The sequence below is a fragment of the Condylura cristata genome, unplaced genomic scaffold (assembly GCF_000260355.1).
Source record: "Condylura cristata isolate star-nosed mole 26May11 unplaced genomic scaffold, ConCri1.0 scaffold00016, whole genome shotgun sequence".
Taxonomy (NCBI): Eukaryota; Metazoa; Chordata; class Mammalia; order Eulipotyphla; family Talpidae; genus Condylura; species Condylura cristata.
The window spans coordinates 1789178-1812485 of NW_004567117.1; the positions used below are offsets into that span (position 1 = coordinate 1789178).

The following is a 23308-nucleotide window of genomic DNA, read 5'->3' on the forward strand; positions in this document are numbered from 1 at the left end:
GCACACTGCTCTCGCGGGTCCGCCCACCCGGTAGTCACGTGACTGCGCTACAGGCGGCCGCTAAAAATAGGGATGCGACATCTGGCTGTCCCTGCAGTCTTGGGATCCGCGTTGCGGCAGGAGATGCGCACTCAGCACCTGCCGCAAGTGGCGAGTGGCGTCTTCTTGCTTCTCAATGGTGTCCAACTTCTCCCAAAGCCTAGCCCCGCCGGTTGGGAATTACAGAGAAAAACAAAAGCTGCTAGGCCAAAATAACTCTCCATAAGAATGAAAGAGAAGGAAGCAAATGAAGTTCTTAATACTGACTCCGAATATGATCGCATCACAGCAGTTCACTGAAAAAAGACAATCTTACCTTTCATACCAATCTTACCATCCACTTTTGCAAGACCAGGAGTAATGATGGACCACACTATTTGTAACACAGTTCACCTGGTAAATGGAGTGGCCATTTGTGTTTGTTTATATCCGAAAGGGAAATATTTTTTCATGTCTTTACCACACGAGGTGCAAGTCTGGTGTTATCTGGAAATTAGGTTCCTATGCTTCTACATAAACCTGAGAACAGAACAACTATCTTCTTAGATGATAGCATTTCAAAGAAATGTCTCAGAAGTCCTTGAGAAAAAGCATTCCTGGGTTGCAAAGCAGACAAAAGTCCTGCTTAACTTTTAAAAAAACAACCCATTTACGCACATCGTCTACATACAATAAAGATAAAAATGTACAAAATTTCTAGAGTAAATGATCTGAAGAAAGGAAAAGGGGAATCTACCTTTTGAACCAAGGGAAAATGATTTTTTTTTCTTTTTAGTTTTGTATGTTTTCCTGCACTGTTGCAAATGAAGTTCAAGTGCAACAAAATGAGATGCTTGTTTTCAGAAAAGGGTGACCCCTGGAATAAACATCTAGCTGACTACAGAGTCTCAGCACCTTGCACAGAGTGAGCATCTGGACCCTATTTGTGCAACAAACCAACGACATGGAATAAGCACACAGCACCCACCAAGAGACCTGAGTCAGGACCTTGACTCCATCATCTACTCCTGTGACATTTACCAATGACGAGCATAACCTCACACTAGTATTCCAAAGTCAGTGCTATTAACCCTGCTGTATAAATGAGCACACTGGACTCAAGGAAGTCTAAGACCTGTCTCTGACACTGAGAAATGGAACTGAACAAAGAACCAAATTTGCCAGATTTCTCTTTTCCACCAACACCTGGGAATTATAACCCTGCTAGTTGTGGAACATTTCTAGATATGAAGCACTGAGCTAGGTAATGTTATTTTGTTTTGTTTTCCAAAAGTACATAATGAACATGAAGTTGAAGAAATTGAGCTGCAGGGTGAGGATGAGAAGAGTTGATCAAGTGAGGCCGCTGGATTATCTCCAAGTCTGAGCTGGATCAGCTGCTGAGTGTGTCTGTTTTTCATGTGAGGATACCAAGAGCCTAACTAGTAGTGCCTTAGTATTTTTTTTAAGATTTTATTTTATTTATGCACACAGAAATGGAGTACAGACCAGAGGTGTAGGGGCAGCAAGAGGATTTACCAGAAACAGAGTGGGAAGCAGAACAGGCAGATCGACAAAAGTACACTGCTGAGGGGAGCAGCGGGCAAGACAGGAGAGATTGCCACACCATGTGGGTCACCTCTGGGACCGGTGATCAAACTCTCACTGAAGAGGCCACAGCTTGGCTTTGCTTCACAGTGCAGTGCTTCAACCTGCTGTGCTACCAGGGAGGGCCCTACCAGTGCCTTAGTACAGAGATGCTGCTGAGTGCTGGGGCTGGAGCCTGGAGTAAAATGGGGGCCAGCTCTGCTCCCCAGATCTTTTAACATAGTCTCACCATTATCTGCACCAGCTTGCTGTCTGCACAGCTGTGGATTCTCAGTCCACTGCCAGGCCTGCATCGGTGGCCCATAGGTCCATGTGGGACACCAGTGCTGGCTATGGAAAGACCTGCTCTCTAGTTCACTGCAGCATGTTGTGATTGCTGGTTTCCTTCTCTGCTTCAACCATGGGTCTGAAAACCCAGCCTATTGAGATCAGGAACCAGAATGTCATTCTTGGTATTTCGTGAGTCAAGAACATAACAGGCACACAATATATCAGTAATCGTTGAAAGAATTAATAAAAGAAATCCACACCCTTCCTGCGGGTCCTACATGGATGTCTCCATTTCCCATACAATTCCACCTTCCTGCAGTCTCCCTCTTGCAGTTCCTCACTGTGACCACATGTGTAACCCAGAAGCAGCAAGTGCCTCACCTGGGAGCTTGTTGGAAGTGGAGACTCCCAGTCTGCTCCATCCCATCTCGAAGCTTTGGGACAAGGATCGTGGGGAGGTATTCGTGTTAGGGACTCTGAGGCTAATGGAGACCATGATCCTGGATCCACTTGAGTTGCAGATAGACTGGATCAGGGAGTCCTGTACTTTTCACCCCTCGTCATCACATGTGAGCCTCCAGGCTTGTCCTGGAAACATCTTCCAGGTATGGAGGAAAGAATGTTCATAAGTCCAGACCATGAAGCATGTGATGGCGTTAAGAGGCTCTAAGTTAACTGTGGGGGTAGACTGTGTGGTCCCAAGGGGATGAGGCCTGACATTTCAGCATTAATCTAGATTTTACCTTGGAGACAATGTGTTTTGGCAGATTTTAATGTTTGAGATTTCTGAGGTGTAACAGTTCAAAATCCCCAAGAGGGCCAGGACATAGGCTTGGGTGGCCCAGGAGACAGAAGTGAAATGTGGATGAAGACGCTGCAGATAGGAAGGTCTATCCAAGCCAGATGAGGGCTCACACTGGACACGTGGCACCTCCCTATGCTGTACCAGTCAGTCTACATCTTCAAAGTGTCTGTCAGTCCACATCTTCAAAGTCTGTTTTTTCCCAGGTGGATGGGGGCAGAGGAGAGGCACATGCTTTTCATCTTTTATTCCAGTGACTGGAATGGTAGGAGTTTAGCACATTTGTCCCACTGAGCACAGAGGAGGGAAGTCTAACTGTTACTTTTGAGGGCATAATTGTGACCATGTGGAGAGGCAGATCAGAAAAATCTGAGGAGTTCTACAAAGTGTCAATAACCTGTAACCCTTGATAGGTTTTTTCCATTCGTTTACTCACCATGTGGCTTCAGCATCCAGGATTTAGGAGCCTCCCTAGTGATTATAATGTGTGAAAATCAGGGAAGCAGAAGGAATAAAGGTGAGGTAGAGTGGATAGAGAAGCTACTGCCAGGCCATCCAGAAATGAGCATCCAGGCCAGTGCAGTGAGGACAAAATTAGCTAACTATCAAGGATCTCATAATGGATTGGGTTTGGGGATGAGGACTACTCACCCACTTTCCTGCCTGTCCTGTCATACATCACCCCATCATTTACTGAGGACATGACAGCGTGGCTTGTAGGAACCCCTCTTCACCCCACCTCTTGCCATAATACATGGTCAATTTGAGATCCATGTGGACAATGCATTCAGAAATTTCAGCATATGATTCCTGGATCTTCATAGTTTTAGTTACCTCCATCCATTTCCACTTCAACTGCCCACCAAGTCTACTGCCTGGATCTTGTTTATGTTTTGAATTCACTTCAAATATCTCAAGTTCCAGTATTCCACAGGGGACTCTAACTCTCTAACATAATGACAAGTGTCCTGGGTAGGTGCCACATCTGTCACATCAGTAACTGCCCAGGAAAGGCAGACCTCCACTCCACTTCCAGGTTGGGCTGAAGTCTGAGGGTCTTAGGACAGGACCAAGGTTTAGTCTTGCCCCATCACTGACCCTGGAACACGAGAGTATTTGCTCACTAAGAGAAGTGTCTTTGTTGCAAAAAAGCAAGTCATCAAAAAATGATCTCTTTGGTTTTTTGAATTAGTTCCTGGAACTGGTACAGCCACCTTGCTTTCAGCAAGAAGAGGACAGCAATGCCAAGAATAGAAATGCAAATAAATGATCCTTACCAAATGTCTTCTTGCCAGCATGACAACCTCCTTAGCAGGTACTTGCAGCTATGCCAAGAGAAAATGTCCTTATTATCTCATGCCATTAGAAGACACAGTTTAGCCCAAATCCCCCAACAGATAGAGTATCTTCTGAGCACTGCCCGTCCTTCCTGAGTTGATGCCTACTCCCCAAGTAACTCCCACTCTTCATCCTCTGAGCCGTCTCTAGCCTTCCATTTCCTTCCAATCCACCAGCCCTTCCTGGCCACAGCTCACAGAGCACAGGTGGACCATTGACCACCTTTGCTCAGATCCTAAAGGAATTTGCTGCTGCTGAAGAGAAATCACAATCTTACAGGTTAATGTACTATGAACGACAATGGTCCTGTTTCATCCACAACTCTATGGATAATTTTACTTGTCCTTTGTTGACATCCTACCCAACCTTCCCACTGAACCCCAACCTTTCCCTGTCTCCAGGTCTTCCCTTTAGTTTCTGGCAGTTCCAACAGTTGCCAATGACTGCTTCTTGCTCTCTGCCCACACTAAGTCTAGGGGTGTGATCGCTATTGATGTGGGCCTCTTTGTTTGCAGTCCACAGAGGTACATAGTGCATTGTCCTGCTGGGTACAGGAATAGTCATGGAGGGAGGCTGCCCAGGTTCTAAGAAAGGAAAACATTCATCCATTGAATCCTGAGCAAGTTGCTTAATAGATAAAGGGGCCAGAATGGCAGGGAGTGGCTGCGTAGTATCAGCTAGTAAGCTAGTAGATACCTGATCCACCTCAGTGGATCCACCTCTACTTGTCCCCTCTCCCCTAAGCACCTGCTCCCCAGTCTTCTCTTCTGTAGTTTTGATATCTTCCATCCACTCACTTTGCCCCATATAACACCCTTGTTATAAATATGACCTACTCCACTTAAATATAAAATGTCTTTGGGCCCTCCCTGGTGGTGCAGCGTGTTAACGCACAGCACTAAGAAGCTAAAGCCACTTCAGCATGAGTTCAATCTCCGCCCCAGAGGTGATCCACATGGTGCGGCAGACCTCTCCTGACCTGCCCGCTGCTCTCCCCAGCAGTGTACTTCATCAGTCGGCCTGTTCTGCTCCCCACTCTGTCTCACCGCCCCCTGCACCTCTGGCCTGTACCCAGTTCTGTATGCATAAATAAATACAGCTTTTTAAAAATTAAAAAAAAAAAATCTTCTCCTTTACTCTGAGCCTGTTTTGGGTCCCCAGAGGAGGCCAGGATTTTCATTGTTTCAGCCACCTTTACCTCTACTTATCCTAAACAAACCAGGTAGGTTGCTTTGACCTTGCTTGGGGTTTCCAGAAAACAGAGGCAAGATCCCCAATCAGCTGCCACTTAAATAGTCAAAAGCCAACTTGCCAATTAACTGTTAAGTGAAACAATGTTCTTGTTTCGTAGTAAAATTTGAGCAGAGATGGAGGCTAGTTTAGGCTGAGGGAGATGATCTCCATGCACCCCAGTCCATACACCTCAGGCTAGAGGGCAGTCACCAGATTCTGAATGGCGATACAGCTCAGGTGCTCACCAAGCAGCTGGCCAGATGGGGCAGGTGGTGTGCTCAGGTGACATGTGGATCCGATTCAGTGATGTTCAACAGTTTCTTTGTTGTTTCATTTTTATAGTTTCTGTAGAACAAGAAAGAGGCTGGTCCAAAGAGCAAGCTATTATTACTAGGTTAAGCCAGGTGCAGGCTATCATTGCTTCTCCAACTCTATCTCTCTGTCATCTCCAATCAGATGATGGGCTGTTGTTGGCCAAGCCTCACCCAGCAAGATGGGAACTTTTTAAAGATCTCCAAGAAATGGAGAACTTTACCAAACTTTTTCTTGGGCTAAAATACCTCTGCACTTCTTTGGCTTGAGAACTACAGTCACTGGCCTAGTTTCAGAAGCATGGAGGGGAAGAATGGATTAGACATCCCACTGTTGTAGTTTCTGGTGGTAAGTGCAGAGCTGTATTGAAGCATGTGAAACCTGTCTTCCTGCAGCCATATTCCTTACAATACCTGGCAATTATCCACCACTAGCAGCCAAGCCTCTCAGAGATAGAGTTCACCTTTGTTCTTCCACTTTTTTACTGCTCACTTATTCCACAACATGCTTAAATGGGCTCTCGAAACTCCTCCATCACCTTTTCCAACCCTGTGAATATAGTTGGTCCCTCTCCTCCGTCACATCTTACTGCACTGGAACAATGGCTCCCCTCTCCTTGAAACACTGGTTTCTGTTGTGTTTCCTTGCTCTGTAACAGACTTCCTCTGTCTCCTTTGAGGATTCCTTCTTCTCTCTGTTTGCTACCATACCCTTATGTTCTCTATGCCCTCAGTGAACTCACTGGGCTTCAGGTTTTCCACCAACTACCAAGCCTGTATCTCAGTCTTATGCCTTCAAGTTTCAGACTCTGACACCACATACCCATAAGAAATTCCCATGGCCCTAAATTCCTCTTCCACAATTCACTGTCGACTTTCCTGGCATCTCCCAGCTACCGCAAGCTCCTTATTCCCCACATTCAATCATCAGGCTGGGTAGAATTTACCTTTAATCCATTCCTTCTTCTACATCACTTAAGTGGCAACATGATTTAATAGTTACATTGAAGGCAAAGTTTGAAGACACTCAAGCCTGGGCTAGTTCTGGTTCCTTTCTTCATATAGCTTCTCCAAATGTCAGTGTTACCATCTGAGACATGGAAATACTGATAGCACCTATCCATAGGACTTGTGAGAACCTATGTAAAGTCCTTAGTACAGTGACCAGTGGACAGTAACAAGTGTCAGCCATTATTACAAGTATGACTGTCACCACACTGCTGGCGCCGGAGCTAGCCCAGTGCCTCAACAACTCTCTCTGGCATTGCTTTAACAGCCTCCTCACTAGACTCACTGCCTCCTAGCTAACCCCTCAGAATGGAGCCACCCCCACACCCAGACAGTTGCACTTGTCTTATCAGCCTTGTCTGTATAGCACCATTCAGAAGCTCTATTTGCTCACCTCTGTGGGTGCTCCTCAGCCCTCCCTTCCTTCTGTAATTGCTCTTCCTGCCTCCATCATTACATTGTTCTATAATGACTGTACTTGTTTGTGTTTCTGTCTCTGCCGCTAGATTAATGCTTATTAACAAGCCAGATTTCTAGACTCCACCTCTTACCTTTTGAAGTAGCGTCTTTGAGCTGAGACCCTGAAATCAGCATTTTTTAAAAAATGAACAGCCTAGACAGTTAAAATGATACCTAAAGTGTTAGAGGGAGGACTGCACTTCACTCTCTGGATAGTTTAGGATGGGAACTAAAGACTTATTCGCCTTTGTGTCCCCAGGATTTACCCAGCCAGCACCTGGCAAACAGTAAGTACTTGATAATTGCTTGCTTAATGAGTCAAAGATGATTCTGACAGAGTCATGACCTGGGAGCAGCTTGGCCACAAGCTGGGTGTGGCTCCACCTGGCGTAATCCCTGCCCAAGTCATCTGGTCCAATGTTCCAGGAAACCCCGCTGCCTTTGGGAGCCATCTATGGGGCAAACCGAGCAGCTTTTCCAATAGTGGTCTGCCTTTAACAAGGTGCATTCAGAGTCTGTGTACTGAGATTCCGTGTCAAAACTTCACCCTTATAAAGCTGCTGCTAAAAGACTAAGTTTGAAATGTTTCCTGCTACACCAGGATAGTTTTTAAATTTAACAAGAAGATTAATCTCCCTGCAGGTCTGAAGTTTTGAAGAAATTTTGGGGCTGTTTCTTTCCCACTTGCCATGGATATTGCTTCATTATCTCCAGGACACTAACAAAAAATTAGGGTCTAATGTCTAATTGATCTTCTACTGCAGGTGCAGAGCCATCTTTCAGACCTGTGATGCTATGAGAGCAAGATAGTGGAAGGTTTTCTGAGCCCATGTCCAAGCTCTAGGTCTTCTACGATCCTACCTATTGTATATTATTGGAATCCAAGAACATGTTCTCCAAATTCAAAAAGAGCCTGAATTGCTTCTTAGCCTTTTGACTATAATCCAGTGCAGAAGTATATTATGCTCAACATAGCCAAGGTGTTTTAGCACATTACTAAAACAAATATATCTCTGTGACCTTTCACTTTCTTTTTTGTTAAAGATTTTGTTTATGCATATAGAACTGGGTGAGAGAGGATTCACAGAGGTGGTGAGAGGATTCCCCAGAGACAGAGTGGGGAGCAGAACAGGCAGATCGATGAAGTACACTGCTAAGGGGAGAAGTGGGTGAGACAGGAGAGGTCTGCTGCACCATGTGGGTCACCCCTGGGGCCAGGGATCAAACTCTCACTGAAGTGCCACAGTTTGGCTTTGCTTCGTAGTACAGTGCTCCAACTTGCTGCGCCACCAAAAAAGGACCTGACCTTTCACTTTCTATGACAGGTTTCTATATATAATTAATTTTGCCCCCAAATCCCCATATAAACTCCTGAAGTAAGTCTCTACAATACAAATCTTAATTTTTTTCCTTTATTATTTCTGCTCTGGACATTTTGATTCCTTCTAATTAGTTTACATAGTTTTTCACTAGAAACTTAAAATACATTTCCTTTCCAGCTTGCAAGCCCCCTTTTTTCTGATGCCTTCAGACACTGCAATAGTATCACCAGCTATGACTAAGGAGTATGGTGTTCAAACGGTCATCAACTTTTTTTTTTTAAGATTTATTTATGTGTGCATACAGAACTGGGGTACAGAGGCTCAGGGGCTGCGAGAGGCTTCACCAAGACAGAGTGGGGAGCAGAACAGGCAGATCAACGAAGTACACTGCTGAGGGGAGCAGCGGGCGGGTCAGGAGAGGTCTGCCACGCCATGTGGATCTCCTCTGGGGCAGACGGGGATGGAACTCATGCAAAAGTGGCTTTAGCTTCTCAGTGCTGTGTTTTAACCCGCTGTGCTACCAGGGAGGGCCCCGTCATCAACTTTTTAACAGGAAGACATAATTGAGGAAAATCTAGGAACTTTATGGTTTGTGTATGCTTTCGTGACCAAAATTTTTAGGAAAATATTTGCTCATATCAAGTAAAGTAGTGATTAAGAATATTCTCAGGAAATAATGATATTGATGAACAGCTATATACCAGAGACATTTTGTGGGGGTAGAGTGGGGAATGGGATCAAAAACAGTGGGGGGAGGGAAATGCGCTGGACTATGGTAATGGCACATGGGTGATTTGGTGATGGGAAACCCAAAGGGATTGCAACTGAGATGGAAAAATGCACAAAAGTATGTAAAAATAAACTTTTATAAATTTTTTTAAAGTGTTAAAAAAAAAAAAGAATATTCTTAGGGCCCCGGCCCAGGCCTCCCACAGCCAACATGGCAGCCCAAGAGTGTCCTGTGGAGCTGTAGCAGTTTTGTACTGTCTTCCTCTGGGGTAGGGGGCTTAGTTCAGAGACAGGCCTCTGGAAAGCGAGGACTGCTGAGCCGAGCCAGATATTAAGGCTACGACATACCACACTTTAACACAAATAATAGTGTTGCATTCTTAAGAAATAAAACCTACATATGGATTTTATTAAAAAGCAGGTTAAAGAGCTCATCATTTGGCCAGCATGATGGGGAAGATCCAGGAACTTTTACCCAAGAGGATATTTAAAAAGCTACTGCTTACATTTCCCAAGTAGCCTGAGAAGTGAGACAAGCCAAGTAATGAAGACTCCTGAACAGATTTTCCAAAGCAAGTAGCAATTCAGTGAGAAGAAGGTAGCCATCCAATTCATTTGCTCTTTTATAGTGGCAAACAGTGGTATTACTTATTAATGCATGAAGCACGTGGAAAGCTACTGGATACAGAAAACCATCCCAGTCAGTTGCAAATCAAAGGCCCATTTTTAGAAAACTAAAACCACAGACCTGATTGGCATCAGATGGCTGATTAAGGAGAAACTAGAAGAAATGTTAGTGGAAAAACTGTCAGATCAAGATTGTGTGCAGTTTAGTTGGCTGCTAGAAAAGTTATTGACATTGCAGTGTGGTGTGGCTAGAGAAGAATGTATTCAGAGTTCTTCTAGTCATGTAACCAGCTGAGTGAACCTGTGTAGCAGGAGGCAGCAATGGCCTTCAGCCCCAGGAAGCTAAGAGAGCTGGCACGCAGCCTTGAGTGTTGAGAATGGAGGCAACTGCCTGCTTTACTTCCCAGGTCAGAGAAAGTGGATGCTGCCTTTTCACATCCTTGAGCCTGGAAAATACAACAAGGTCTGTACAGTCTCAGGGGCAACAGTCTGAGCAGGCGATGAGCTGGGTGATGGTAAAAGCCTTCATGCAGGTTTTGTCACCGAGGAGGAGGAGAAGTGGAGGGACGCTGCTCACTGACCATTGCTCTGCATGTCAGAGAACCGAAGCCAGGCCCAGAGTGAGCCCACAGAACATTACCTGAAACATGTCTACGTGTATTTTCACAGGAAAATTGTGGGCCAACACGAGATTAGTTAGGACCATTAAGCATTTGACTTGTGAGATGATGTCATTTTAAATGCTACTTTGTAAAGGCTTGCTTTAAAAAAGAACTTAAGAAAAGGATATGCTCAGTGTTTCATTTGTCATTCATGAAACTTGCATTGATATACTCTGGTGTTGATCACATAATTCATTTTTTAATTCCTTATCACTTAGGTGATATTAACTAGACATTGTATCATTTTAGACTCCTTTACCTGTGACATATTACCAGGAACAGCAGCACAAGCCTTGAGTGCCTCCAGAAAATACCTAACAGCTTCACCTTAGTAGATTCATTTAAAAAAAAAAGTCCAGACCAGCCTACCAACGCATTTGGAATGCACGATGCTTGACCTAGAGATTTATAGGCCTCTTCTGCCACCTAGTGGGAAAGTATATGCAGCACAGCTTTGCATGAGCTTTCAAAGTCCAACCACTTCTCTACTCCTCAAACGCTTGTAAATTATTTAAACAACATGCTTGCCAAGCACTTTCTCTCCTAAGGGATTATTCTCTGAATAGCTACCGGAGCATGCATACACATGTGTTTCAATAAGAATGTTCCTTGCAGTATGTGAAAGAGAAATACAGTCTAAATAACTTTTGTCATTAAGTATTACACGTTTGCCGTGAAATACCTGTACTCCATTAAAAAATGTGTACATTCTTTAATGGGATACATTCCTTCTACATAGGTACTATACATATCACACACATATATGTTCTTCTTTAAATAACATATAATAAAATATATGTTATCAACATACAAAAATGTAAGTTACTTGAAAATAAAATTACATGAAATATGATTTCTTTCAAGTAAAAATATACATTTCTATATGCTTATAAGTTTACTTGAAGAATCACTCTGCAGTCACCCCTAAAAGAAACCCATACCGTTAAGCTATCACCCCCTGAACTTTCCCCCACCAGCATATGCCTACTAATTTCTTTCATATTTGCATATTTGCCTATTCCAGACATTTCACCAAAAGTGGGTTCAGGCGCTATGTGGGCTTTTATACATGCCTTCTCCCACCTAAAATACTGTTTTCAAGGTTCATGTATGTTCTTCCTTATTTTTAAAAATTAAGGCATTTGTTTATTGTGGCAAAATTTATAATATAAAATCTGTCTAACTTTTAGTTTTAAACGTAATTCAGTGGTATTAATTACACTCATATTCTGTGAAACCAAATTTCCAGGTTTTTTTCACCATCCAAACAGAGACTATGTAACCAGTAAGCAATACTTCTCTCTCCCCACCCCGACCATCTCTAGTTTACTTTTGGTCTCTATGAAGTTATCTATTCCAGGTATTTCACCTAAATGGAGTCATACAATATTTGTCCATTTGTGTTTGGCTTTTCCACTTGGCATAATGCTTTCAAAGATCATCCATTCATGGCATGTGTCAGAACTTTACTACTTTTTATTATAAATAGTATTCCACTTTTCTATTTATAACCACATTTTATTTATCGACCCGTAATCATGGACACTTGAGTTATTTCCACTTCTTGGCTATTGTGAATACCACTGCAATAAACATTGGTGTATAAGTACATGTATACACCAAGTGCTTGTTTTCAGTTCTTTGGGGGACACATACCATACACACACTTGGGAGGGGAATTGCTAATTGTGTGGTTATTCTATGGTTAGCTTTTTGGGGAATTGTATTTGAGAATATGATGTGGATATGCCATTTTGATCCATTGTCAGTAGATGGATGTTAAAGCTACTCCCATGTCTTAACTATTGTAGATATTGCTGCTATTATAATTGTGGGGTATCTGGACTTTGTGTTATAGTTTCACATTGTTTGCATGTGTGTCCAACTGGGTTGTATCATATTTCCATTTTTAGGTTTTTTTTTAAAGATTTATTTATTTGTGCATACAGAACTGTGGTATAGGCCAGAGGTGCAGGGGCAGTGAGAGGATTCACCAGAGACAGAGTGGGGCGCAGAACAGGCAGATCGAGGAAGTACATTGCTGAAGGGAGCAGCGGGCGGGTCAGGAGAGGTCGGCCGCGCCATGTGGGTCACCACCGGGGCAGGCGGGGATCGAATTCATTCAGAAACGGCTTTAGCTTCTTAGTGCTGCGCTTTAACCTGCTGCGCCACCAGGGAGGGTCCCCATTTTTAGTATTTTAAGGTGAATTCAGATAGCTTTCCTTAATGGCTGCATGAGTTTACATTCCCAGTAGTGTAGCAGGGCTCCTTTTTCTCAACATCCTTTCCAACACTTTCAGCACATATTTTTTGATATGTGCTATTCTGAAAGTTGTGAGGTGGTATCTCATTGTGCTTTTAACTTGTATCTTTTTTATTGGAAGTGACATTTTTCATATATTCATTGGCCTTCTGGAGATCTGCTTTGGTGATTTGTCTGTTGTTTACATATGCTGCCTATTTGTTCATTGGGTTGTTTGTTTATGCTTGTTTTTGTATGTCTTCAGTATTTACTGTTTATTCATTATATATTTTGTGAATATTTTCTCTCATTCAATAGGGTGTCTTTTAAATCATCTTACATTTTCTTTTGCAGTGTAAAAGCTCTTTAACATGAGGTACTCCAAGTGTTTATTTTCTAATTCCCTTGCCATAGAGGTCAAATCACCAACACATCTTTATCACTGATGTTGTGGAATGTATCACCAACGATTTCTTCTATGTATTTTATTATTGTAGGTCTTATATTTGAATCTTTAATCCATTTGGAATCTTATTTTGTGTATGGGGTTGGTGAGTGATCCACTTTATTATTTTATGTGTGTTTTTCTCACTTTCCCATTACCATTTGTTAAGGATACTGTCCTTCCCTATATGTGGTCCTAGCTGCTTCCTGACAAATTAGGTGCTGGCAAGTATATGGACTTAAAATTCTATTCCATTGATCCATGTGTTTATTTTTATGCACCATTGTTTTGTACCGTTATGTTATAGTGAAGTTTGAAATTAGGTAACCTGATACCTCCATTTTTCACCTTTTACTTCAGTATCACTTTTTGTAATTCAAGACTTTTTTTGTTTCCATATAATTTTCAATATGTTCTGTTGAATTTCTTTGAAAATGTTGCGGTTATTTTTATGGCATTAAATTATGTACTGTGTCAGATAGGATAATCATTTTGGTTATGTTGACTCTTCCCATCCATACACCAGACTTTCCTACTTGGCTTCATGTCACTACTTAAGTTCTTAATAACATCTTGTCGTTCTCCTTGTGGATCTTACTTGCTTAGTTAGGTTAATTATGAGGTTATTTCATTCTTTCTGAAGCAGTTATAAATTAGGAAAATAATTCCTAGTAATTGCTTTTGTTTGATATTTGTATATTAAAAGACTAAGGATTTCTGTGTGTTTTGACACCTACTTTGCATTATATACTTGTTTCTAATAACTTTTTTCCTCTTAGAAACCATAGAAGGAAGAAAGTACACAGCATTAGTAGATCAAGCAGATCTAGATTCTAGAAAACTAGATTAACTTATTTTTCTCTCATTTAATAGCCAGTTATAGTCATGGGTTGTAAAATCATATCCAGACAAAATTGTTAGTATTTTGCATCATGTCAAATACAGACCAATATTTAAAAAAAAAATTTTAAAGATTTTATTTATTTATTCGTACAGAGCTGGGGTACAGGCCAGAGATGCGGAGGGTGAGAGGATTCATCAGAGACAGAGTGGGGAGCAGAACAGGCAGATCGATGAAGTACACTGCTGAGGGGAGCAGCGGGCGGGTCAGGAGAGGTCTGCCTCACAATGTGGATCTTCTCCGGGGCAGGTGGGAATTGAACTCATGTGGAAGTGGCTTAAGCTTCTTAGTGATGTGCTTTAACCCGCTGCACCACCAGGGAGGGCCTAGACCAGTATTTTAACCTTAGTGTAAAGGAGCCTTTCTCCAGAGCTATTTATTATTCTTGAGCTTTTTACAAAGATTTTCAAGTCAATTAGTTATAATATAATATAATATAATATAATAATACTACTGGGAAGTTCAGTGTGAAGACCTGAACAGTTCAGCCAAGCACTGAGAGCAACGGGCTCCCTTAACCCTGTCCTCCTGCCTAAGTTTTATAAATTGAAGTGACCCTTCCCCTACACATCTGCAAGATGCCCAACAGTGACTGCATTTTTCAGCCCTCACAGTCAAAGATTCTCTGTTCTTCACTATCCTGACAACATTTCTGCACCAGTTTCTCATGCTTCCAGTAATTTTAATCTGGTTCTCAATGAGAAAAGAGCACCAGCATGAGCCAGAGTATCTGAAAGACATCTGGATAAAGGAAGCAATGTGTGATACCTCTATAAATACTGCAGTAATTAATGGATTTAGGACACCTGCCTTTTCTTTGGCCCTGGCAACTATTAAGCAGATGGTGAACTCCTGAATTGGCAAGGACAATTTTTTACATAGCACCACTGTCATGTGAGAAAAAGCTCTGCTCTCTACAGCGGTCACTGCCTCCTTGGGCCTTACAGAACCAGAGCTGCTGCTCTGTGGAACAGTTCCATGAAGCAGACAATACACTCTGAGAGGCTCCTGGTGGCAAAAGCATGGATATCCTCTACTGAAATGTTATTAAGTTTGATGAGTTGTTTCTGCTTCCAACTGTTTTACTACTTCCTTTTCTTTTGATGGCTCTACCAGAGATGTCCTGTTCCATTCCCTGGCTAGTTTCTTGCATTTGAAGGGGAGGTACAACTGGGAAGGCAACCTTGTCTTTGATGAAGTCATCACATCCTTTCTCCTCTTTTCCCTTCCTCATACTTCTTTGGGTTGATCCAATTCAAGTTTGGGTTTCTATTTCTTTTCCACTTAGAGAATCAAGAAGAGATATCACTTTTATTTACTTTCTCAAGAAAGCATCTCCAGAATTTCTAGATGTGAAAGGCCATGAAATTCATCAGAGGATCCCATAATGAGTTTTTATCAACCCCCTGGCTAACTTCAGGGGAGGTCAGCAGCTCTTCTTTCTCTTTAGCCTCTGCGAAACCTGAAATAGGGTAGAATTCCTGGGAATACCCTTTGGTTCTTTTAAAACCAGGACCAGTAATAAACATGCTATGGCATCCACTGTCTTCTTAGCAGTGATTTCCAAGACATCCAAGCTCCACTAGGGATGCTCTTTCCTGTGCCCTGGATGGTAGTAGAGAAAGCTGAGAACACACTAAATGGCCTGTCATGGGCATGAGTTGTCATTCTTTTTGGCACTGGTTTCTCTTGTAACATTCTGGACTTCACTTGAAATTTGATTAGCACTGGGTGTTCCCGGCGAACTCTCTTTTCAATGACACTTGGAGTTCCTTATCTTACTGTGGCTACAGTAGTTGAGGTTGAGGACACCAAGGACATGCTTCAGTTCCCCCAATAGCTCCATCCTGTCTAGGATACATCTTTGGAAACAGTTTCCTGGGCAGGGACAACTTCTGAGGTCTCAAGATCACTGGAGGCTTTAGACTCTGATCTGTTCCAAGTGGACATTTCGGGTTCTAATCTATGCATGGCACTTTGGTCAACAGATTCAGAATTCCCAGCTAGCTCACAGGTCCCATCTTCAGTGTTGGAGGTGCTTCAGTTAGCACTGTGGTCTCAACATCATCAGCACGTTTCAGTTGTTGCTGCCTCTGTTGCCATGGTTTTGTTTCCACACCCTGTCTGTAGTCCTCTAATAATGTTTTTTGACTGTTTTTCAGATTTTCTAAATATAATGTTATCTGCAAATAGTGATACTTTCACTTCTTTTTCAACTTGGATTCCCTTTATTTTCTGTTTTTGTCTGATACCACTGGTCAAAACCTCTACTGCTAGTATGAACAGAAGTGATGACAATTAGCATCCTTGTCTTGTTCCCGATCTTTCATCTTTTAACCATTAAGGATTATATTGACTGTTGGTTATATTGAGGTAGGTTTCTTTTATTCCCATCTTGTTTAGAGTTTTTAATCACAAATAGGTGCTGAAACTCATCAAATGTTTTCACTGCATCTATTGATCTTAGCATCTTTTTTATGTGGTTTCAGTATGGGTAATGTTAACATCATAAAATATATTGGCGGGGGAGGTGGTGGGAAGCCCATGGGATTATAACTGAGATGAAAAAAAAATGCACAAAATGAAGAATGATGTAAAATATATGTGTGTGTGTGTATAGGAGCATTCCTTATTGTACTTAAAAAAATAATAATTTAAACCAGACAGGTCTGGAAGTCTGTTTTCTCCACTTCCCCCCTTTTAGTCAGGAGAACATTAACTATTTTGGATCTTTTGTGACTCCATACAAATTTCTTTCTGGTTGTTTTTTTTTTGTTTTTGTTTTTTTTTTTGGTCAGGATTGATTTTGCTTTTCTAATTTCATTAGAATTGCACTGAATATTGCTATGGGTAGGATGGCCATCTAGACAATATTGATTCTGCCAATCCATGAGCAGGAAATATTTTCCATCTCTTTGTGTATGTGTATGTTTCTACTTCTTTCCACAATGTGTTGTGTTACTCTTTGTATAGATCTTTTACCTTCTTGTTAGGTTTACTCTTAGTTACGTATGTATGTATTTTGTTATACTTATAAATGGGATCATTTTTCTTATTTTCTTCCTCTTCTGTGTTTATGTATAGGAAGGCAACTGATTTTTGTGTTTTGTTTTATACCCTACCACTTTGCTAAACTGATAATTTCAATTATTTTTTCCATGAGGTCTATTTATTTATGTCATTAGCAAATAATGACAGCTTTACTCCTCTTCCAATTTGGATTCATTTTATATCTTTCTTTTATCTAAATACTCTTGTTAGAACTTTCAGTATGATGTTGAATAGTAATGGTGAGAGTGGACATCCTGTCTTAGCAGTTCTCAGTGGAAAATCTTTCAGTTTTTCACTATTGAGAATGATATAACTGTGTTTTTGTAGTAGATGGTTTTTATTATGCTAATTATGCTTTGTTATCCCCAGTTTTTTTAGGGTTTTTATCATAAATGGATATTGGACCTTATCAAATGTTATTTTCAGCATCTATTAATATGAACATATGATTTTATCCTTTTGTTGATTTAGTGATTTACACTGATTGATTTTAGTATGTTGAACTTTTCTTATGTTCCCAGTATAAATCCCACTTGGTTGTGGTGTATGATCCTTTTGGTGAATACATTGTTGGATTCAGTTTGCTAGAGTTTTATTCATGATTTTTTTGTCTGTATTCATTTGTCTGTTATTTATTTTTTGTGTGTGTTGTCTTTGTTTTGCTATTAGAGTGATTTTGGCCTCATAAAAAGTACTTGGAAATTATTCTTTTACAATTTTTGGAAGGGTTTGAGCAAGACAGTCATTAGTTCATCTTTGAAGGTTTGGTAGAATTCACCAGTGAAGCCATCTGGTCGTGGGCTTTTTTTTTTTTTGAGGCGGGGTGAGGGAGTGCATTTTGATTACTGTGATTTGTTTGTTTAGGGTTTCTATATCTCCCCTAGTGAGCCTTGGATGATTGTATAATTTTAAGAATTTATCCATCTCTTCTAGACTATTGAATTTGTTAGTGTATAGATGTTCTTTGTTGCCTCTAAATATCCTCTGAATTTCTGCAACACATGTTGAGTTTTCTCCTTTTTCACTTTTTGTCTTATTTATTTTATCTTATTTATTTTAGATTTCTCACTTATTTTGTTGATGAACCTTGGTTTGCCTCTTTTGTTTATTGTTTCAAAGAAGCAGGTTTTTTGTTTTAGTTGGACTACCTTTTTAACTATTTTGGACTATCTTTTTAACTATTTTATTTACATATACTTTGATTTTTATTTCTGTTCTGGATTTTGGATTTGTTTATTTTTCTTTTTCTAATTCCTATAATTAGGAGATGTTATTTATTTGAACTCTTCCTTGCTTAATGGCATGGGCTTGTATTGCTATACATTTCTCTCTGAGTACTGCTTTTGCTGCATCCCATAAATTCTGGATGACTGTATGTTCATTCTCATTTGTCTTGAGGTATTTTTAAATTTCCTCTTTGTTTTCTTCATTAGTCCAGTGTTCAGTAGTGTTTTGTTCAATATCCACATATTAAAGGATTCCCCTGCTAACTTTCAATAGCTGATTTCCAGTTTAATACTTTTATGGTCTGAGAAGATTCTAGGTAAAATTTCAATCTTTGTAAATTTAAAAATTATTTTTTGTGTCTCCTAATGTGGTCTACTCTGAAGGCTGTCCCACATGCTCGTGAGGAATATATGGATTATGCTTTTTGGGAGGTGCAATATCCTGTATTTGTCTATGAAGTCCAATTCTCTACTTTATTAAGGCTATTGTAGTCCTGATCACTTTTTGTCTAGCTGATTTATCCATTGCTAAAAATGGGGTGTTTGAAATTTATCACAAATTGTTTTTTTCAATGTTTGTTTTCAGAGTTGCTTAATATATTTTGTGTATCTTTATTTGGTGCATATATGTTGATGAGTGTTAAATCTTCTTGATATATTGGTCCCTTATTCAGCATATAGTGTCTACTGTCTCTTCCTTTCTCTTGTTACCTTTTCTAACTGAAAATCTATTTTGTCTTATTTAATTATGGCTGCCCCTACCCATTTGCTTGTAGGACTGTTTTATAACTTTTTACTTTGAATTTATATTTGTCTTTGGAATTTAGGTATGTCTCCTGGAGACAGGAAAAAGTTGGATTCTGTGTTTTGATCAAATTAAATCCTTTGTCTTTTAATTGGTGAGTTTATTACATTTACATTTAATGTGATTATTAATATGTGATAGTCTGTTGCCACCATTTTTTTCTTAACTTTTATGGGTCAATCTATTTCTTTATTCAGTTCATTGTGTATGTTCCTCTATTAAAATAGATTGTAAGATTCTATCAATATTTCTTGGAGGGGTAGTTTACAGTTTGCTAACTCTTTGAGTTTCTTTGTGTCAGAAAAGGCTTTTATTCCTCTTTCATATCTAAGGGACGGTCTTTCAATACTTTTAGCTGTCATCTTGATCTTTTTTTTTTAAGATTTATTTATTTATGCATGCAGAACTAAGGTACAGGGACAGTGAGAGGATACATCAGAGACAGAGTGAGGAGCAGAACAGGCAGATCAATGAAATACACTGCTGAGGGGAGCAGTGGGCAGGTCAGGAGAGGTCTGCCACGCCATGTGGGACAACTCCCTGGGCGGGGATGGAACTTGTGAAGTGGCTGCTTCTAGCGTCATAGTGCTGTTCTTCAACCTGTTGCGCCACCAGGGAGGGCCCTACCATCTTTTATCTTTAAGTATTTGAAACATGTTCCATTCACTCCTCATTCATAGTGTTTTTTTTTTCAGAGAAGTCTGATGTTAACCCAACTGTAGTACCTTTAAAGATTGTTTGTTTCTCCCCTTTTGCCAGCTTCAATATTCTTTCTTGGTTATAAACTCTTGAGATTTTCACTACTATATGTCTTACTTTTGGTCTCTATTTAGATGTTCTGGGGTTCTTTTAGCTTCCTGGCTTTGTACATTTATTACTTTCTCCAGTTTGTGAAATTTCCCTCCATTATTTCTTTAACTACATTTTCTGTTTCTTTCTCTCTCTCTTCCCCCACTGGTATTCCCATTATTCTTATGTTGCCTTTTCTCATGGAGTTAGATAATGCTCTATTTAGTTTGTACACCTGTATCTTTAGTTGCATGGATTCATTCTTCCATTTTCCTAGATTAATTATTTTTCTAAGTGTTCTTGGTGGTCTTCCATTTCTTTGAATTTCATTATCTTTGCAGTTCTAGCCCTTGTATTTGCTGAGGACAACATTTCTAGCAGGTTTTTGAAATTGGGTTCTAGAGATTTGTTCTCTCTATGTTGTACTATTTCTTTAAGGACTCACTTATGTAGTTTACTGGGTTTTTCCTGCTCCCCATTACTAGTTTTCTTCTCCCAATTTGCTGCTGTAAATGGGGCTTCCTCTGAATGCGGCTCCTCCTTCATCACTGGTAAGGGGCTTCAATTACTGAGAGAGCATCTGGGGAGGTGTCTCACAGGATGTTACAAGGCCTCCGGCTGGCCTGGGCATTATTTTACTGAGGTGTATTTGTGAGTATTTAGAAGATGTGAGTCCTGTATCTTCACTCTACTGCTATCTTGTTGGACTTTGGTGACTGGTTTTTTAAAAAAATTTATTTATTTATGCATACAGAACTAGGGTACAGGCCATAGGTACAGGGGCCATGAGAGGATTCACCAGAGTCAGAACAGGCAGATTGATGAAGTACACTGCTGTGGGGAGCAGGGGGCAGGTCAGGAGAGGTCTGCTGTGCCATGTGGTCACCCCCCCGGGGATCGAACTCATGCTGAAGTGGCTTTAGCTTCTTAGCGCTGTGCTTTAACCCACTGCACCACCAGGGAGGGCCCAGTGAATGATTTTGTTATGTTGAGCTACCTTTAAATTCTGGGATTAATCTAATTTCATCATGACATACAGTCCTTCAAATATGCTGTTGACTTTACTTGCTAGTGTTATGTTAATGATTTTTACATATATATTAATTGGAAAATTAATTCTCTTTTTTTCTGATGACTATTTGACTTTGATATTAGGGATTGCTGCCCTCACAGAATGAATTGAGAAGTGTTTCTTCCTCTTAGATTTTTTTGGGAGAATTTGAAAATGATTTGAAGTAATTCTTCTTTAAATATTTTTAGAATTTACGGTGAAGTCATATGGACCTAGACATTTATGGGTTTTGGGGTTTTGATTCCCAATTCAATTTCTTAACTTTTACAGGTTGATTAAAAGTTTTTATTTTTTCTCAAGTCAATTTTGATAATTTGTGTGTCCAAGGTTATCTAATTTATTGAAATACAGTTGTTCATACTATTCATTTATGTCTTTTTATCTCTATGCTTGACATTTTGACCCCAATTTCAGTTCTTATTTTAGATATTTGTCTTCTCTTCTTGTTGTCAATGTAACTAAAGGTCTGCCAGTTCCACTGATTTTTTAAACTCCTGACTTCATTTTCTGTTTTCTATTCTCTACCATATCTCTACTCTAATTTTTATTATACTTTTAGCTTAGAGTTTAGTTTGTTTTTTTTTTTATTTCATGAGGTATAATGGTATGTTAATTAATTTCATGTTTTTAATTTTTATAAAATGTAGCTATTTATAATTACATTCCTCTTCTCCTTTCTGCCTCCCTCCAGCAATACCTTCACAGAATTCCATAAATTTTGGTATGTTATGTTTTCATGTCTTTTATATCAAAGTATTTTCTAATTTCTTTGTGGTTTCCTTTCATCATTATTTATTTGATAGTATATGTTCAATTTCTACTTATTAATGTATTTTCCAGTTTTCTTTTTGATATTTATTTCTCACTTCCTTTCATATGATAAGAGAAAATACTTAGTATGGTTTCAGTTTTTAAAAATTCACTGAGATTTGTTTCATGTATTAACATACCTGTCTTTGAGAATGTCCCATGTGCATTTGAGAGGAATGTTTATTCTCTTGTTGGAGGTGTATCTTCGATGTCTATTAGGTCCAATTGGTTTATAATATTATTTAAATTGTCTATTTCCTCTGTCTAGAATGCTGTGTCTTCTCTCTAGATGTTCTATCCATTATTGAAAGTGGATTGTTGAAGTCTCAAACTATTGTAAAACTGTTTTTACATTAATTCTGTCAATATTGCTTTATATTTGGGGGCTTTGTTTTTTGGTTTGCATGTTTATAATTTTTACATCACCTTGATGAAGTGATCCTTTAATCACTATAAAAATATTTTCCTTATCTCTTGTAACAATTTTGTGTTAAAATCCTTTCAGCTGATATTGATATAACCACCACAGCTTTCTATTGGATAGTAACTACATGCAGTATCTTTCTCTGTCTTTTCATTTTAAATTGTTTGTGATTTTGGATCTAAAGTGAGGATCCTATAAACAGTGTATAGTTGAATCATAGTTTTTAAAACCAGCTTGCTAACTTCTACCTTTTAATTGGAGAGAGTTTAATCTAATTACACATAAAATAATTGGTGGCAAGAAGAGTTTCCTTCTGCCATTTTGCTGTTTGTTTTCTCCATGTCTTTGATTAGCCTGGGTTCTTCAGAGAACAGAACTAATAAGATGTCTATCTGTCTATCTGTCCTTCTATCAATCTATCCACTTATCTATTTATCTATCTACTACATTTTTTTCTGTCTTTTTTTTTTTTAAGGAGTTAACTCACACAATTATAGGACTGCTACATTCAAAACCTGAAAGTTAAAGCAGCTGGTTGAAGACCAAGTGAAGAATAAATGCTGCAGTCTCAAATCTGGAGCAGGCTGGAGATAGAACTCTTTCTTCCCTGTGGCCTCAGTCTTTCCTCTTCATTACTTTAACTAAATAAGGTCAACCACATTTTGAAAAGCAATCTGATTTTCTCAAAGTCTGCTAATTTAATTGTTTTATCTTAAAAAAAATACATTTGCAGTGGCAACTAGACTGATGTTTGACAAAAAAAAGGTATGATGATCTCACCAAGTTGATACATAAAATTTGCCATCTTAGTCAAATACAATTTTTACTTGGTCTGCTACCACCCTGTTTTGTGCTCATATTATTTTTTTAACAGTGAACAATTTGGGTTACCTTCTCATTTCTTCTAGTGTATACTTTTAAAAGATTTGTTTTGGTACCATGGGAATTACATTGAACATCCTAGAATTATAACAGATTATATTTAGAATTGATACCACCACAGGTTCAATAGCATGTAAATCTATGCTGTTACACAATTCCATCCTCCTTCTCTTTGTTATTTAAAATTACACATTTAGTTAATTTTGCCACAAAATGTAAATTTACAAATATTTTTATTTATTTTTCTTTTAACTCATGTAGGAATTAAAAATTG

General features: G+C 39.6%; 1 pseudogene; it reads right to left on the reverse strand.

Annotated features, from left to right (window-relative positions):
* Positions 1 to 10000: 10000 nt before the first annotated feature.
* Positions 10001 to 20392, reverse strand: LOC101619765 (annotated as a pseudogene).
* Positions 20393 to 23308: the final 2916 nt, after the last annotated feature.